Source organism: Panthera uncia, assembly GCF_023721935.1.
Source record: "Panthera uncia isolate 11264 chromosome B3 unlocalized genomic scaffold, Puncia_PCG_1.0 HiC_scaffold_1, whole genome shotgun sequence".
Taxonomy (NCBI): Eukaryota; Metazoa; Chordata; class Mammalia; order Carnivora; family Felidae; genus Panthera; species Panthera uncia.
The window spans coordinates 106,101,150-106,116,475 of NW_026057582.1; the positions used below are offsets into that span (position 1 = coordinate 106,101,150).

Sequence of the window (15,326 nt, forward strand, 5' to 3'; positions counted from 1 at the left end):
GTAATTCTGTTGGCTTCCCGGTTCACATCCAACTGTGGAGGTGGCCACTTCCCCCTCCTCCTTCACCTTGACCGTGTCACCCGCTCTGAGCCTCGGTTTCCCCACGTGTAATGTGAGGCAGGTGGACTTGCTGGTCTTTAAGGCCTAGAGCGCAGCTGCTGAAGCCGTTGGTTAGCTCTGTTCCCCAGAGAGCTGAGAGGTGTGTCCTCACGGTCCCCACAGGCCAGCCAGCCCCCTTTCACCAGCCTGGCCCGGGCGACCGCCACCAGCGCCTACGGCTCCTGGGAGCTAGGCTTTGTGCCTCTGGAAACTCAGGAGAAAGGCTGATTGGCCCGGCGTGTGTCACGTGTCCAGCTCTGGTCCAATCAACGAAGACCAGAGGGTGGAGCCACTTGCGGCTGTTCCCTGAGCAGGGCTTTGCGCATGCTCTCTGAAGTAAAGGTGCTGACCTTTGGGCAGCGTTACTCCCGGGTCGAGTGAGGAAGTGCAAGGTGTAGGTGGCACTCTGGCTGGCCGTGTCCTCTCAGCGTGGCACACCCGGTAGCTCCACAACGTCAGGAGCTGGACTATGCTTTTACCCCAGTGCTGGAGCGTGCACACTGCCTGCACCCAAGGAGTGTCTTGGCGGGCGTGCCCTGCTGTTGCCGACCCTGAAAGGCTGACCTCTGCTGGCCAGGACAGGCACTATGCCTACCCGGTGGCCACCACCCCAGGACAGCAACGGAGGGATGTCTTTCCATTAGCCTAGAAGCCTCTGGTAAGTGGCGGTGTTGCAGTTACACAGCCCAGGCTCTAGTGCTGGGTTTGGGTGTGGCTCTTACACTAACTCGAGCCAGTTCCTTTCCTCCTTGGGGCTTTTCCCGTATCTGCCAACTGGGTCTCATCACCACGAACAGTTGCGGAAGGGGCGGGCTGTATGTTGTGCAGGTTTGGGGCTCAGCTTTTGAGCTGGTTTTGAATCCAGCTTTTCGTTCCTTGCTGTATGACCTTGGGCAAGTTACTCAATCTCTTGAAGCCCCAATCTCCCCATCTATAAAATGGGAAGGAAGAAGAATTTCTCTTCTGTTCTCTAAAAGGTGATGTGAGGATTCAATATGAGAATGCATGGAAAAAAGCACTGAGCGTGACGTCTGACATCACATCATTGTGAGGTGGCCTTGCTATGTGGTATGCTGGGGGCACACTCATTCATCTCCTGTCCTTCACCTCTTCCCCAGCCCCATCTCTCAGAGCACCCTGGCTAGTGGGCCAAGGAGTGATCAGTATCTGGAGCACAGCGGGGACTCAACCGTGTACAAAGAGTGGGAATGCGCTGCAGACCTCCTGCCTGGGTGGTCTCAACCTCATCCAGCTTTTATCGAGTATTCCCCACCTAGCAAGTAAGTCTCTGCTCTGAGGGGCTCCCAGGGCATTTCTGTACAGGGCAGGATGCATTCTACTGTGTGAACACTCACTGCAGGCTTGGGAGGAGCCTGTCTTAGATGTCTGGACACCTGGATTTCAATTCATTTCATTTCAATTCATTCATTTCAATTCATTTCAAAGAGTGAGTCTTTGCTACTCACTCCCTATGTGCCTCTACCCCCAGCCCCTCCAAACTAAAGAAAGATTCCATGAGCTGGGGAGGGAGAAGACTCATAGGGGAGGTGAGAGAAGAGGATGGACCCCCTAGTTGGGTATGAGGATCTAAGTATGGCGAGGCCTTGGGCCCCTGGTGCAGCTAAGGAGGTGGGAGGAGCCTGGACTTCCTTGCACCACAACATTGGAGTGGAAATGGAAGTCGCCCGGTGGGCACATCCAGGCAGAGGGGCCTGATGTGGCCTCTCAGAAGTGCCAGGAGCAGCAGAAGGCTCCTGGGTGCCCAAGAGGGATTCCCATAGCCTGCAGCGGGGTGGACTCAGGAGTGTGTTTCTGATGTGCCCAAGAGTGTGGCACAGACAAGGCACAGAGGACAGGAGGACCTAGAGAGGCTGCAAGGGAGCCCAGAAGAAGGCCGTGCATAGTCAGTGGGCACCAGTGTCTGATGTTTAGACATCCTGGGGGAGAAGAGCAAGGCAGATGACCAAGAGCTGGGGCCTCCTGGTGTTCTTCCTCCCCCACCTCAATACTACATAATTCCCATCCCTACCCAAGAACTGAGATGGAGCCTTCACTAAGATTAGGTGTCCTCCATCCAAGTGAAATGATGGCTCAAAATATAAATGCAATTCAGTTAGATAAGGAAAGTTCTATTTCTCGTATGCTTCAGCTCCGAGATTACTACCTGCCACTGAAAGAGAAAGGGGACATTGTACAGGTTCATAGAGGTGAGATGAGGTGGCTTTCAAAGAGAATTAAGCTAACGTTAATCTTTAGATCTGCAATACTGGACAACAAAATATCCACACTCTGTTAGGGAAAAAGGTTTATGACCCAAGAGTCTTCATTCTAGTTAAGATACCATTAATTCTGTCAGGGCATTTTAGGGACACATAAGGACTGAACAAAATACTCAAGGAGATACTCAAACCGATGGAATGTGGGTTAAAAGAGAGATCTTAAAATAGGGGATGAAAAAGAAAAAAGATAGGGGATGAAAGAGTGTATAGGAAACAGTAGGAAGGAATGGGTATGTTAGTTAAATCAAAATGAATAATGACGTTTTAAGTAGGGATTCTCGAAACAAAGGCCATGCGGTAAAGGAAAACCTGTTAAGAGTCAAAAATGAAGTATTGAAGTTTGCACTGTCCAGTATGGTAGTCATGAGTTACATGTGGCTCCTTACATTTAAATTAATTAAAATTATATAAAACCAAATAATCAGTTCCTCAGTTGCGCTTGCCATTTTTCAAGCACTCAATGGCCACACATGTCTAGTGGCTACTGAATCAGACAGGGCAGATATAGAACATTTCCACCACTGCAGAAAGTTCTTTGGGATAGTGGTGATCTAAATTATCAGAAAATCCATGGAGGGGAAAGGATATTTTGGAGCACAGAGAAGAAAGGTAGTCTAAAAATCTTCTAAAAGGATACGAGAAGTGAACAGGCAAAACCAACAGCAAACTTGAAAAGCAGGGTGGAATTTCCAAACAGGCATGTGACTTAGTGGTGGTGGTGAAATAAGGAATAAAGAGAAATTTGGCCAATCCAGAAAAGGGGAAGAAGAAAGAGGGAGGAAAATATAATCAGTAATAAATGTGAAATTAGGTGGAAGAAATAAAACTAAGTTCATTAGCTATCAGAATAACTATGATCTGGACTTCTATCAGAAACTAAAGTTGCCATTTCCAGTATATATGTAGAGAAATATCCCCTGGGACAAATTTTATGCTGGATACATTTTTAATTTGTATTTATTTTTATTTTTTAAAGGTTTTTTTTTTTTTTTTTTTGAGAGAGAGAGCGAGAGAGTACGGGGCAGGGACAGAAAGAGAGGGAGAGAGAGAATCCCAAGCAGGCACCTGTTGTCAGCATAGAGCCTGACACAGGGCTCAACCCCGTGAACCATGAGATCATGACCTGAGCTGCAATCAAGAGTTGGACGCTTAACTGACTGAGCTGCCCAGGTGCCCCTGGATACATTTTTTAAAATATAGTTTTAAAAACATAGCTTAGATAACATAAAATAAGGGAAATGTCAGTGTGTAGGAGCATTAAGAAATCTTGATTCTGATGGGGTAAGTACATTTTGGAGCTAGTGTTTGCCTACAGGATATCTGCCTATCCCTGGTGACCCAGAGTCTGAGTTTAATAGCTCATGGCACAGAGGATAATTCCTGGGAATTAGATGAGAATAGGTCAGAAGTCCTCTACATAAAGCTAGGATCCCAGAGGGCTATTAAACTAGGGGGGAAGAGTGTCCACAGAGACTTGTCTGCCTCTGTCCTCACTGGAGTTGGAGTGGAAGAAAGAAGGTTCTTTCCTGAGAATCTCTAGGATAAGCCCAGTTTCGAATGGGTGTGGCACCAGAATTTATACTGCCTAGTGCTCCCTGCACTCCCCTTCTCCAAACAAAACAAAACAAAACAAAATAAAACACACACAAAACAAAAACAAAAACAAAACCCCCCCAAAACAAAAAAAGCAAATAACAAAACTAAGTAAATATGCAATTTGAAGTATTCCCCAGATGCCTGATGAAGCAATTGCAAATACTCCCTGGAGAAACACAGTTTAAATCTAGGCTTCAAGGACTTCTCACAGATAAACTTCCAAGGAACAGGAGGTCATACTGGAAAAAAAAATCATTAAACAGAAGAGGAAATAAGCTACATGAAATGAGAGTCAGCAGAAAACAACATTACTGAATCAGACCGATGGCAACGCTGACTGAAGATATTGAAATTATCTGTTATAGAATATGAAATAATTATGTGTGGCTTGCCTAAAATAAAGAAGTGATTGCATGTATGACAAAAGAATTAGAGAGAGAATCAAAACTGACTAGGTGAATCTGAAGAAGAACCACAGAGAATTTCTAGAAGTGACAAATATAATTGAAATTGAAGCCGAGTGAATGAAAGATTGATTCCAGGAAAGATGGAGTGAACACCATCTACTTTGTCTCCTACTGAATGCAGTTATTCTCCCTGGACAGAGTGTGTGGACCATTGGAAAGTAAATTGTAGCCAATAGATTAGAGAGGGAAACAAGAATTTGAAGTACAACCGAATTGGGTTGAGTTTCTCATTTTTTCCCTCCAGTATTGGCTGACCTGGACTCAAAGGCAGCCTGAAATCTGGAAGGGTGCACCACGTACAGGCAGAAGGAGCTTCAAGAGAGCAAATAGAGTTTTCTTCCTGGCCTGAAGAGTAGAAAAAGGCCTCCTAAGGATCAGGGAGAAGGAAGCTTTTCTGTTTATTTTTTCTTTTTTCCATCCTCACTCATGCCAGCCCCCGGGCAGTCTTGCAGTGGTGGCAGTGGCAGTGGTGAGGACAGCATCTGTATGTAGGAACCTAAAATCCCAAGGGAAAGACAACCTTCTCTCTGTTAGAAGACCTGTGAACAGAAGAGCTTGAGCAAATTCTTGCTGTTTTTCTCTTTGTGTCCTTCCCCTGCGTAGTGTCAGACACAGATGCGGTCATAAGAAGGGCATAGCAGAGCCACGAAATGGCAGATATCTGGCCGGGGGACGGGCTAGGGAGGCCGCAGACAGCCAAAAAGTGTTGGGGTGCGTGTGGAGAGGAGAGAGCACCAGAGAGTGATTGTGTAACTTTGTATGTAAACTTCTGGGATCACTTCCAAACTGTGCATGCATCAATCTCATCCTAAAGAGAATCTGAGAGGTTTTGAGAACTGAACTAGGGGGCAGACCACCACCCAGTTCTCAGACTGGTGTTGCATATGTAGGACACACTTGAACAGAACTACAAAAGGCTTTGAAAATTGAACTGATCTTAGAACCAGAGCCTATAAATAGTGGGTTGAAGCTTGTGGTTGAACCTCGCCTCAGTCAACTGTCTGCTAATTTGTTTTTAAAATCAACATTCTTCTTAATATTTAAACAAGACCAAGAGTTGCATAACATGATGTTCAAAATGTCCAGGATACAATCAAAAATGCCTTGGGATATGAAGAATTGGAAAAATCTCAACTTACAGCAAAAAGACGATCAGTAGTTGTCAACCCCTGAGAAAACATAAATATTGAAATTATCAGAACAAGACTTTAAAGCTACTACTGTAACTATGAGAAGTGAGTGTGAACACTTTTGAAATGAATGAAAAAATAGGAAGTTTCAACGACAAAAAAAGAAGATATGAAGAAGAACTGAATGGAAAATATAGAACTGGAAAATATAATAACCAACATTTAACAATAACTGGATGGACTCAGTAGCAGAATGGAGATGACAGAGGAAAGAGTCCATGAACCTGAAGATAGATCAATAGAAATTGTTCAGACTTAACAATGGAGAGAAAAAATTGAAAGAAATTGAACAGAATATCAGGAACCTGTGGAACAATACTAAAATGTCAAACATTCATGTCATCAGAGTCCTTGAAGGAGTGGAGAAAGAGTGCAGTTCAGGAAATAATAATACAAAAATAATGGTTGCAAACTTCCCACATTTGTAAATTCAAGAAACTCAGCAAACCTCACACAGGATCAACTCAAAAACATCACCTCCCAGGTATGTGATAATCAAATGGTTTTTAAATTAAAGATAAAGAAGAAAATCTGGAAAGTAGTCGGAGAAAAAAGTGCATCATCTATAGGAGAACATATATTTGAATGACTGTTGATATCTCACCAGAAACCAGAGGCTAAAAGGAAATGAAACATCTTGGAAGCACTGAAAGAAAAGAACCACCAATGCAGAGTTCTGTATCCAGTGAAATTATCCTTAGGAATAAAGGTGAAATAAAAATATCCTCAGATGAAAAAAACCTAAGAGACTTTGTTGTCAGCACACCCGTTGTAAAATAAATACTAAAAGAAATTCTTCAGATGAAAGAAAGATGATACCACAGGGAAACTTAGGACATCAGGAATGAGGGACAAACAACAGAAATGGTAACTATCTGGGTAAATGGCTGTTAACCTTCTCTTGAGTTCTCTAAAATATGATTGACAATTGAAAGCAAGAATTAGGACTCTTCTAGGATGACATTTTCAACGTAGGTCTAATATATAAGACAGCTATCGTATAAAGAAAGGAGGCTAAGGTGACTTATGGTAAAATTTCTACATTCTATTTAGGATAGTAAAGTATCTGTTCACAGTAGACAGAGAAAAATTAAGTATGTAAGTTGCAATCACAAGAAAATTACCAAGGAGATATAGTAAAACATACAATATGATAAATTAAAATGGAATATTAAAAAATGTTCAGAGGCACCTTGGTCGCTCAGTCAGTTAAGTGTCCGAATTCAGCTCAGGTCACGATCTAATTGTTTGTGAGTTCAAGCTCCATATCAGGTTCTGTGTTGATAGGTCAGAGCCTGGAGCCTTCTTCAGATTCTGTGTCTCCCTCTCTCTCTGCCCCTCCCCCTCTCACACTCTGTCTCTCTCTTGTTCTCAAAAATAAACATTAAAAAAATTGAAAATGTTTAAATGACGCAAAGAAAGAAGAAAAGGGGAAACAGAGGAACAAAAAACAGAGCAAACAGAAAATAAATAATAAAATGACAGCCCTAAATTCAAACGTATCAATAATCACATTAAATCTAAATGGACTAAACATACCAATTGAAAGACAGAAATGGCCAAAATGGATTAATAAAAACAAGGTACAACCATATGCTTCCTATAATTATGTTGATAAAATGATATAGATAGGTTAAAAGACTAAGACATATATCCAAAAAACCATTGAACAGTACTCTTCAAATAGGTGAATTTATGACATATGAATTATATCTCAGTAAGGCAATTCAAAGAAGATTAAGATACATCTTGCAAACACCAATCAAAAGAAAGCTGGAGTAGCTATATTAATATCAGACAAAGTAGACTTCAGAGCAAAGAAAATTACTAGAGATAAAGGTATACATTACATAACAATAAAAGGGCCAGTTCACCAAGAAGACATAATAATCCTAAGTGTGTATGCATCTAATAACAGGACTTCAAAATGCATGAAGCAAAATCTGATTAAACTCAAAGAAATGGAAAACTCCACAGTTATAGTTGAGGAGTTCGCTATTCCTTGCTCAGTAATTAATAGAACAGGTAAATAGCACATACGAGAGTCGAGCCATAAGCCAACTGGAACTAACTGATGGTTATAGAACATTCAATCAAAAACCGGTAGAAAATAAATTCTTTCCAAGTGCACAAAGAACCTACATTGAACCTACAATGAAGACCTCATTTTGAGTCATAAAAAAAGTCTTAACAATTTAAAAATAATTGAAATCATACAAAGTGTGTTATTTGATCACAATGAGATCAAACTAGAAATTTATAGCAGAGCAAAAACTGGAAAATCTCTAAACACTTTAAATTTTAAAAAAATACACTTTTAAGTAATTCATGGGTCAAAAAGAAAGTGTTATGGCAATTAGAAAATATTCTGAACTGAATAAAAAAAAAATAACCAAAATTGTGAGATGCAGCTTCAACAATGCTTACAAGGAAATTGATAGTGTTAAATGGTTATATTAGAAAAGAGGAAAGATCTCAAATCAACAATCTAAGCTTTCACCTTAAGAAACTAGAAAAAGAAGAGAAATATAAACCAAAAGCAAGCAGAAGGATGGAAATAATAAAGACAAAAGCAAAATTCAATGAAATTAAAATAAGAAAACAATAGAGAAAAATCAGTGAAACAAAAAGCTGTTTCCTTGAAAAAATGAATTGGTAAATTTCTAGGTTGACTAAGAAAAAAAGAAGATAACATATTACCAATAACAGGAATGAGAACGGAATTATCGCAACAGACTTCATACACATTAAAAGACTAATAAGGGAATAATAATATAAACAACTTTACAAAATAAATGGACAATTTAGATAAAATGAACTACATCCTTGAAGGCCACAAACCACTAAACACTCATCCAAGAAGAAATAAATAACTCAAACAGTCATATATTTATTAAATAAATTGCATTTATAGTTAAAAGCCATTTGAAAAATAAAACTCCAGACTCAAAAGATTTCACTGGCAAATTCTACCAAATGTCTAAAAAAGAAATGAAACCAATCTTTTGACATATAAATCTCTTCCAGGAAATAGAAGGGAATACTTCCTAATTCATTGTAATGAGTCTAATTTTATCCTGATGCCCAAACCAGACAGATTTAGGAAAAGATCAGTATCTCTCATGAACATAAATACAAAATTCCATGACAAAATATTAATAAATTGAATCCAGCAATATATAAAAAGTAACTGGGTCTTAGGAATGCAAGATATTGAAGATAAGTCAATGTCATCCACTCTATTAATAGTCCAAAGAAGAAAGACATATCATATCGCTCAGTGCAGAAGAAACATTTGAAACCAACAGAGCCAGCTCCAGAGGCTTTGCTAGGGCAGAGTTGAGTGAAGACCCCCAAGAAAAAGAGGAGATTGCATCAAGTTCTGATGGTGGTAGAGCTTAGATAAAACCACTCCCCAAAAGTAAGAGTCTCACCCTGAGTGGGGAAGTACTGAAGAATCAGAGTGCTGTTTACTGAGGAATTGAATAAAGGGGCTTCAGAGTATGAGACCAAAGGTGGAAGTCTTATGAAGAGTCATTTTTGTGGGAAAGAGATGGCTTGAAGGGAGAGGAATCTTCCAAATGGTTGATGGTGAAGTAAAATAAGGAGCGAGTGGTAGAAATTAGGGTCCAAAGAAACAAAGGAAACCTACCCAAACCACTTCACTTTAATGTACTAACATAAGGCAACACTCTGGAACTAAGAAACTTAGAGAGCCTCTCAAGTGTTTACCCTTGTCTACATAGGACCACCTGTAAGTCCTGGTGGAGAAAAACATCATATTAAAAATAGACAGAAAATAGGGGCTCCTGGATGGCTCGTTTGGTTGAGCATCAGGCTTCAGCTCAGGTCATGATCTCATGGCTCATGAGTTCAGGCCCTGTGTCGGGCTCTCTGCTGACAGCTCAGAGCCTGGAGCCTGCTTCGGATTCTGTGTCTCTGCCTCTCTCTCTTTCTCTCTCTCAAAAGTAAATAAACATTTAAAAAATTTAAAAAAAAATAGAAAGTAGAAGCCAACATCTACACAAACCTACTACAGAACAAAAAAAATGAGAATCAAAATATTTTCAGCTGATAAAATTCTCTTTCCAAAACCAGTGATGGAGAGCAAAACTGTTACAGAACACCCTGACTTGAATTAAATATCCTTAAACAAATATTTGCAGATATGAGGGAAAAACCCACCTGACATCACAAATTTGAAAGCTCAGAAAGGAAATGGACGAAGCAGAAATGATAGATATAACATGAGTGTTTACTAAATTCAGGAAAGACATAGAAAGGAAAATAATCTCAGAACTGACAAAAATTACAAGGTGCCCAAGGGAGAATAGATTTGATTGAATATATAATAGGAGAGGAATGAAAATAGCTAAGAATACCAACATGAAATAATGAGATTTAATAATACCAAAGAAAAACTGTTGGCTAGAGAAGGCAGGCAGAGAAGTGTCAACATTTATATAATTAGAGTCCCTGAAGAAAGAAAGAAAGAAAAAAAGACAAACAGAACAAAAATTTAAAACTATAATACAATAACGCTTTCTTTTTTTATTTTAATATATTAAAAAAATTTTTTTAATGTTTATTTATTTTTGAGAAAGACAGAGACACAGAGAGCAAGTAGGGGAGGGGCAGAGAGAGAGGGAGACACAGAATCTGAAACAGACTCCAGGCTCTGAGCTGTCAGCAAAGAGCCCAACGCAGGGCTCAAACCCACTGTGGGGCTCGAACCCACGAACTGTGAGATCGTTACCTGAGCTGAAGTCAGATGCTTAATTGACTGAGCCACCCAGGTGCTCCTAACAATAACATTTTCTGGAAATGAAATAAGATCTGAGTTCGTGTGTTCAAAGAGCTTACTCTGTACATGGGGAAATAGACCTGAAACAGTCTGCTCCAAGATATTAGACTTAGGGGTAAAGAAACAAATCCTCTGGGCCTTAAATTTACAAAGACCAATTCCTTACAATGGAAAGGAAATCAGTTTGGCATCAGACTTCTTAATAGGAATACATGAAGAAGGACGACAATGGGACATTTTCAAGAAACCCCAGGAGAAAAAGTATGAACCAAGGATTTTTAGATCCAGACAAACATGAAGACCATAGAATAGTTTTAAACATGCAGACTCAAAATACCACATTCACAAATCATTCCTGAGAAATCGGAACACCACTTTTATTCTTTTTAATAATGAGGAGGCCGGGGTTCCTGGGCCACTCTGTTGCAAGACGTTGAAAGGTTATTTCCTTTCTCTGGACTGGTGATCAGAGGTTTTTGAGATGTGCTGTAGCTTTAGCCATGTTGATTTTACTTGGTGTTCATAGAGGTCCTAGGACCACAGACTTGGTGAAACAGAGTAGAAAGAGCAGGGTCCTGTGGTCAGATGGACTTGGGCTGGAACACTTTCTCTGTCCCATCCATCACCCATCCATCAGCCAGCCAGCCACTCACCAAATTTTGGAGAACCCTCAAGGTGCTAGGCACCCCGGTAGGCTCTGTGGATACAAGTGAGCCAAGCAGATCCAGGCAGCTTACATTCTAGTGGGGGGAGGTAGACATTTAACTGATAGTCACACAAACGTATACTCACAGATTGTGGTAAGCGATGTTGAAAGTAGGCAGCATTCTCTGAGCGTGGATAGAGGATGGTAATGTAAGAGTCCAGGAAGGCTTCACTGAGAAGATGATGCTTGGACTGAGCCTGGAATGATGGAGGGAGTCCTCCCAGGGGAAGGGGGTCGGGTAGGACATTCTGGGCAGAGGGGGCAGCACAGGTCGAGAGTACTGTGGTAAGAGGAAGCTCAAACCTTTGGGGATCAGGTGGCAGAAGCAAGTGGCCAAGTGATGGGAGCGAGCTAGGGGCCAGGTCCCAGCATGAGGATGAGGTCTGTCTGTGATAGCTTGGGGAATACAGTGAAACATTTGAAATGGGAAGGCAGGATTGGAATCATGTATTTAAATTTTTTTTTAACGTTTATTTATTTTTGAGACAGAGAGAGACAGAGCATGAACGGGGGAGGGTCACAGAGAGAGGGAGACACAGAATCTGAAACAGGCTCCAGGCTCCGAGCTGTCAGCACAGAGCCCGACGCGGGGCTCGAACCCACGGACCGTGAGATCATGACCTGAGCCGAAGTCGGATGCCTAACCGACCGAGCCACCCAGGCGCCCCAAGGAATCATGTATTTCAAAGATTGTTCTGACTGCACTGGGGAGAATGACTCTGTGGTGGGAGGAGCGGGGAAGGAGGGATGTGGGCAAGTCACGTCTTCGCTGTGTGGCTCTGGGCACATCACTGAACTTCTCTGAGCCTTAATCTGCTCGCTTGTAAAAGTGGAATAATAATGGTAACCTACAGGTTAAGATGAAATCGAGGGCGCTGAATGTCTGACACAGAAGAAAAAGTTCAACAACTCTGGCTCCGTGTTACTGTTTGTTTAACCTTAGACAAAGGTGCAATCTCTAAAAACATTTTATGGTGTCCTCCTTTCCTGTCCTCTCCATCCCTGTCTGGGCCTTCTGTTCCCCCCGCTACTTTAGGAATGTCTAGGACAAGAATTGAATGTAACTTCAGTTTTAGTAGGCAAATCGCGCCCTGGATCAGAAATACATATGGGGAGTGTGAGGACCCTTGAACCAGATAGGAGCAGGGTCCTCGGGATCTGTTTTCCCCCTCTCACCCCCTACCAATGTTCTTGAAGCTCAGCACTGTCCAGATCTGTTAGAACAAGAATACAATCCTTCCTTGGAGGACGGTCATTTCCAAAGGAAGCACCAAAACTGAGAGGGATCTTCTTTCTCTTGCTGCTTTATCTCTCTGTCTCTGCCTCTGTCTCTCTCTACTACTACTTTCTATTTGCTTTATTTATTTTTATTTTTTTATTAAAAATTTTTTTAACATTTATTCATTTTTGAGAGACAGAGAGACGGAGTGTGAGTGGGGAGGGGCAGCAAGAGAGGGAGACACAGAATCTGAAGCAGACTCTGGGCTCTGAGCTGTCAGCACAGAGCCCGACGCGGGGCCTGAACTCACGGACCGTGAGATCATGACCTCGAACTTATGGACTGTGAGATGATGACCTGAGCTGAAGTCCGGGTGCTTAAATGACTGAGCCACCCAGGTGCCCCTCTGTTTGCTTTAGAAATGTAAACTAGTTTGCATCTCCAACTCATTGAGCCCTGAGACACTTAGCATCCAGCTTTGCAAAAGCTTTGCAAAAGCTCCCCCATCTGCTCACACTGTGGAGAATGGCATTGGAGCAACCATTCATTGCATACATGTGGCCCTGTGAAGGCTGGCCTCAGAAGTTAACATGCTGACCTCTTTTTCTTTTCTCTTCTTTCTTTCTTTTTTTTTTTTTTTTTTTTTTTTTTTTTAGTGAGGGTTAATATACATATGAAGAAGTGTGCCATGCGTTCCAATCTTACATGTACAGCTCAGTCACATTTTTACAAATTTAACTACTACCCTATCCAATACCTAGAACATTTCCAGCACCCTGGGAAGTCTCCTGTGTCCTCTTCCCAGATAGTACCACCCCTGCCCCCAGAGGTCACGATTCTTTTGACTTCTATCACCATTGGTTAGTTTTGCCTGTTCTTAAATATCACAGAAAGGGGATGTAGTCTTTCACTCAGTCTAGTGTCTGCAATATTGAATCATACTGTTGTATGCATCTGTATAGACTGTGTATTCTCATTGCTGTATAGCATCCATAATATGGATATACTACAATTTGTCTAACGTCCTGTTGATATCTGGGCTGTTTCCAGTTTGGGGCTGTTGCGAATAGTCCTGCTATGAACACTCCCTAGCACAAGTGTTTAATTTTTTTTTTTTTGACATTTATTTATTTTTGAGAGACAGAGAGAGGCAGAGTATGAGCCGGGGAGGGGCAGAGAGAGAGGGAGACACAGAATCCAAAGCAGGCTCCAGGCTCTGAGCTGTCAACACAGAGCCCGACGTGGGGCCCGAACTCACAAACTGTGAGATCATGACCTGAGCTGAAGTCAGATGCTTAATCGACTGAGCCACCCAGACACCCCCCAGCACAAGTGTTTAGGTGTCGACGGGCACTCATTTCTGTTGGGCATATGCCCAGGAGTAGAATTCCTGGGTCACAGAGTACGCGTGTATTCAGCTTTCGTGGACACGACTGAACAGTTTTCCTAAGTGGTTGAACCATACTGCATTCCCACCGGGAGCCAAGTGGTAGAAATCCACCTCAAGCTAGCTCAGTCAAAAAGTGTACCAGTTCCCACAACCAAACCATGGGTCGAGGGAGGGTGCCACTACTTCAGGGTAGAGGAGACCCTGCCAGGCTCTCTCTCTGTCTCTGGGCCTGTCAACACCTTTCTCTCTGACTCAAGACTGACTTCCTCCATGTGTCAACCTGGCCTTACACTTCACAGCCCCGCTGATTGGCCCGAGCTGGATTCTGTATCAACCCCTGGGGGCCTGTAATTGGCAGCCCCCGTTGGATCCACAGGGGTGGAGGAGGGTAAGAGCAGTTCTCCCTAAAGATAGGCACGGTGTCCCCAGACTGCAAGGTAGCCATGTGCTGCAGGGAGGGCGGGTCAGGTGCTGGATTCCATTCCCAGCTCTGCAGCATCTCCTCCTAGCCATATGACCCTGGGCAATTGCTGCAGACTGAATGTTAACGTCCCCCCAGGTATGCTGAAGCCTAATCCCCAATGTGATCGTATTTGGAGGTGGGGCTTTGGAGAGGTGATGATGCCATAAGGGCAGAATCTTCATGAATGGGGATAGTGCCTTATAAAAGAGACCCAGAGAACTTCCTCACCCCTTCCACCGTGGGAGGACACGGCAAGAAGGCCATCTGAACCAGGAAGCAGGCTCTCCCCAGAACCCGAATCAGCCGGTTCTTTGATCTGGGACTTTCCAGCCTCCAGAACTGTGAGAAATAAATTTCTGTTGTTTATAAGCCACTTAGTCTGTGATATTTTGTTGTAGTTGCCCAAATGCCCAAGGCAGCAATTCATTTAGTTTCTAAATGGATTAGGAAACCTGTTTCCTAATGGATAAAAAGGAACAAACACGTTCTTTACACGGTATTAAATAAGGCATCACAGCTGATGCCTCTTACCCATGATAGATGCTTAATAATGTCCCTTCCCTCCCTGTCCTCTCAGAGCAGGGTTGGGATGTGAATCCTCCTGTCTTGTAATTCCTAGAACTGTGTCCTGTATCTAAGGGCTGTTTCTTCTTGCTATTGGCTGAGAGAACACATGTCTGGGGGCAGGAGAGGGGTCATCACTCTGAGCTGTATATGTGCTTCCTGGTGGCTCCGTCAAATCAGCCTGCACTGGATTCAGTGGGAAAGGAGAGATTTGGATGCTGGCTCAGTGAGAGTGATGTTCTGGCAGATTCCCCAAACAGCAACTTAAACAAATTAGTTTCATTTCCTTCCTTTAAATCAAAGAAATATGGAGGCAGGCAACCCAGTGCTGGTACAGCCACTCCTTGATGCCGTCAGGGGCCCAGAATCTTTCCCGGTGGGACCATCCCCATCGCAGCGTCCCCAAGTTGAGCTAGTTTGAGAGGGTCTCTCCTCCTTGCAACCGAACATACTCCTTCAGCGGTTTTAAATCAAGGTCACCAAGTGCTTCATATAGAAATTCAGTTTATTTCAATAATGGAATCAAAGCAAGTTTTGGTAAGTTCATTC

At 42.6% G+C, this 15,326-nt stretch overlaps 1 long non-coding RNA gene across 1 annotated transcript in view; it reads left to right on the forward strand.

Annotated features, from left to right (window-relative positions):
- The first annotated feature begins 425 nt into the window (after nt 1-425).
- The window catches only part of LOC125910088 (uncharacterized), a 35,901-nt gene continuing 21,000 nt past the window's right edge, over nt 426-15,326 (forward strand). Inside the window, exons 1-2 of the long non-coding RNA XR_007453846.1 lie at nt 426-757; nt 1,218-1,379. This is a non-coding gene — a long non-coding RNA (uncharacterized LOC125910088). The remainder of the gene's footprint in view (nt 758-1,217; nt 1,380-15,326) is intronic.